Below are 4,117 nucleotides of genomic sequence, written 5' to 3' on the forward strand. Positions count from 1 at the left end.
GAAGTCTATCCTCCATCTCGTTTAATCGACGCATTTTCCCCCTCAGCCTTGCGTCTTTCTCAGCAGCAATATATACACACATGCACAAACATACATACATTTATATATGCGTGTGTGTGTGAACTTTCCCGTTAAATGCAAAACATACTTATTATTTCGAGCTCTGAATAAACGTTGTCAGTGACATTTAGTCATAACTTATCACTTATTTTCTTTTACAATGTTCTATTTTTAAAACTAATTTTTCCTCTTTCTCATATATATATATATATATATATATATATATATATATATATATATATATATATATATATATATATATATATAATATATATATATATATAATTATATATATATAATATATATAATATATATATATATATATATATATATATATATATATATATATATATATATATATATATATATATATATATATATATATATATATATATATATATATATATATATATATATATATATATATATATATAGAGAGAGAGAGAGAGAGAGAGAGAGAGAGAGAGAGAGAGAGAAAGTCTTCTAAAGAATGCATTCCATGTTTTGTCAAAAGAACATAGTGATTCCTTGGTGTATCATATTTTTATTGTTTAATCGACGAGTTTGTAATTCCTCGCCCCCTTTTCCATGTGGTTTTCGCTAGGCAGAAATGGTAAAATCTCCAAGTTCGTTTTTTTCGTTTGATTTCTTAAGAATGAGATGTGGCCCTAGGACCATTCTGGGTCAAGCCAGTTGTCGTAGTACGTGTAGTAGTATGAGGAGAGATTTTTCTTTGAAACGGCTCACTTACCGCCTAAGGGCGTAGGTACAAAGCCAGCTTATCTAACCCAGCTAGCCAACTTCGATCCCCATCACTTTCCTTTACTCTGTATGTATATTTATTTAATGATGTATCTAGTTAGTAAGTAAAGACACGTAGAAACAATGAACTTTGTATACGTATTATCTGTTTCATTGACAAAAAATCTTATATTCTCTTTGTATGAGTGAAATGAAAGACGGCAGAATTCAGGTGGCGCTTTCGAATATTTAGAGTAACTGGACCACTTTTCATTGCTGTTTGAAAATATCAGTTCACGGTTGTCTGTGTCGTGCTTGCAAACTTTGAGGTTTATCTTTGGAAGTTAAGGTTTGCGTGATGGTTCACTTAGCACAAAATTAGCCTACCTCTATGTTTTATGCCTAGCATATTAGCTCTCTTTGTTGTGAGTGGTGGGCTTTCCTTTGATAAGAAAATGTTTGTGGTCTCCATGAGAGAGAGAGAGAGAGAGAGAGAGAGAGAGAGAGAGAGAGAGAGAGAGAGAGAGAGAGAGAGAGAGAGAGAGAGTAGCGTTCATGATATTCATGAGTATTTCATTGTGCTGCCTTCCACGAGGCATTGCGCAAGACAAGCTTTCTCCTTTTAGCACAGCGCCGTTTGTACAATCTTGAAGAGAATGCCTTAGGCTTTCCAGAAGGACGAAAACCTAAAGACTAAACAAGCAAGCAAATAAGCAAGCTCTTAAGCAAGCAAGATTCAACTACTTAGCCTTTTCGTTTCTGTACAATGGAAGGCTTTCTTAATAATTACTAACCCTTTTGATTACCGTGTCTGTAGTTGATTTTCTTGTGAAAAGTCTCGTTAGCAAAGAATTTAACAGAGTTTCTGCATTTCATATTCCTCTTTATAAGCTTTTTCGGAAAACGCATTTTTCTTATGCCTTCATTCATACTGCGTCTTTTTCTGTTAAACATCTCATAAGAATGCAGGTATTTTGCGGTTAATGGTCTAATCCACTGTGGATACTGTCGTGTTCGCTTTTTTTTTTGTAGATTGTAATGTAGAGCGAAAGCATATCATTAAGTGTATTTATAAATCTGGGAAATGCTAAAGAATCAAAGAAACTTCCTGCTGCGACTTTACTGTACGAAAAAATAAGAATAAACAAAAAATCAACGCTGATTACAGCCTATAGGTTATGTTTTGCGCAGTGAAAGTTTCGGGGCCACTGCCTTCTTTTTATCAGACACTGCCTGGGCCCTGGGTACTGCATACCCAGTCTCTACCGGTTCTTCGTTCTTTGACATGCCTCCTTATGCTATGACCGAAGGTAAACCTCTGCACTGCAGGTCTGAAGACCGATACCAATGAACGAATCATTATCGCAACCCCGAAGACACCCACCGTGGCCCCAACACTGAGGTTCGAAACCGAGAGCGAAGGAAAGTGGACCTCTGGAATTTCCTTCCACAAGCGCTAAGGTGACCTGCCCTGCCCCATCCCACAAAATTGGTACATCGTCCCCCACCAAGGAGGTTTGATCCCCCCCCTCCTTCCCCACCCACCTCCAGGCCCCAGGATCCACTTAAATGGGTCTGGCTCTCTCTTCACCAGAGGACGCATAGGGCTGCCATTTAATTTGTTCCTTTGCCTGAAGGAAGAAATTCTGTTTTTCATTTATCCGCAACGTTTTGAATGATACTTATTCTACTTTCTGTAGGTCCCCTCTACGAAGTGAATGGCTAAATGTTGTTGCTTGCTCGATAAATGACTGATTTGTTGGTCTATTGAGGAGCTAACGTTTTCTTCAGATTAGTCAACTGGTTCAAATGAAACGTCTCGTACAGTTCTGCCATTTCAACATCACAGATGCCTCGGACGTTTGTTGCTTTCCAATGACAAAACTTACCCATTCCTTTAAGCCACGCCCGTCCCACATGAATTTCTTTTTTCCCTTGCTCTGGAGGTCGCTTTCCCTCTCAATAACTTTCTCTGCAGGTAATCGTTATATCCTTTGAGACCATTTTGAGAGATAATACGAAAATTTTGTTTACTCTACGGGTAAGATTAAACAACACCGAGAGCGAACTTATGAAGAAGGCTGAGATGCAAAGGGGACTGTTTGTGAAGAGTAAAATGATCTCTCTTTGAATAGGTAAGAGTCGAGTAATCTCTGTATGAAAGGTAAGATAAGAGGAGTAGAATGATCTCTCTATGAATAGGTAAGAGTAGAGTAATCTCCGTATGAAAGGTAAGATAAGAAGAGTAGAATGATCTCTCTATGAAGAGTTAAGACAACAGGAGTAGAACCATCTCTCTATGAATAGGTAAGACAAGAACAGTAGAATCATCTACCTGTGGATAAGTAATGCAAGAGATATTTTGAAGATGATAAAGGGTAGAAAAAAGAACATAACCCTTAGGGAAGGACGAGCACTGTCCTAGTGACATAATAGCATCATCAAGAACCACATGATAAGGAAATCTATTTACAAAGAAAGTGATTAAAGACAAAGTTTTTTTTTTTTTTTTTTTTTTTTTTAGCTGCTTGAATCTACCAAGTTCCACAGATACCTAACAACCCAACTATCATAGGGCTTCGTTTAAAGAAAAAGAACAATGCTGAAATGTCGTTAAGAGGTTCTTACCTAACAAGTAAATGAATTCCTCTGAAGAATTTATCAGGATAAAATATATTATTGTCCTGAGGATACTGAGAATTTTGTACTTATCACCTGTGAATATATTCTCAAGCTTAAGTTCGTGCTGTGTGTGTTTTTTTTTTCGTATCTATAAAACTGAAATGATATCTTATCTTCGGGTCTTTAATGCTTTTCCTTTATTTTGTGTTCACCGACGCTAAACGAGTTTTAAACATCATGCCGAACGTGACAAAACAAATAGTGAAGAACACGGATGTTTCATAATTAGCAGCGTAAGAAATGTTTACAAATGTCGAATCTATCATGACAGTAATTCAGGTTACTGTTACACTCAAGTTACAGCAAGGGCACTAGCTGAAGTTAAAAGAATTAAGTTATAGCTAAAACCGAATTTAAAAAACAAAGTTAAATAACAGAAAGTATAGCACAAAAGAGTCAGAAAAGCTTACAATGAGTTTCTCCAGACTTTGGGAGGAAAAGGTACAAACACCTTTGATTGCTGATATAATTGCACATTGCGCCAAAGCTTCGAAGCAACCAACCTTTGGTTTTCATTAGCAAAAGTACAAACTTTTATCTTTGACATAGCATTGGCAAAAGTTATTCAGAGCCAGGCAGAACCGCAATTTATCAAGCTGTAAACTTCTCCGTTCCTCTAGTGGGTCAAGCTGTC

This window comes from Macrobrachium rosenbergii, chromosome 12 (assembly GCF_040412425.1).
Source record: "Macrobrachium rosenbergii isolate ZJJX-2024 chromosome 12, ASM4041242v1, whole genome shotgun sequence".
Classification (NCBI taxonomy): Eukaryota; Metazoa; Arthropoda; class Malacostraca; order Decapoda; family Palaemonidae; genus Macrobrachium; species Macrobrachium rosenbergii.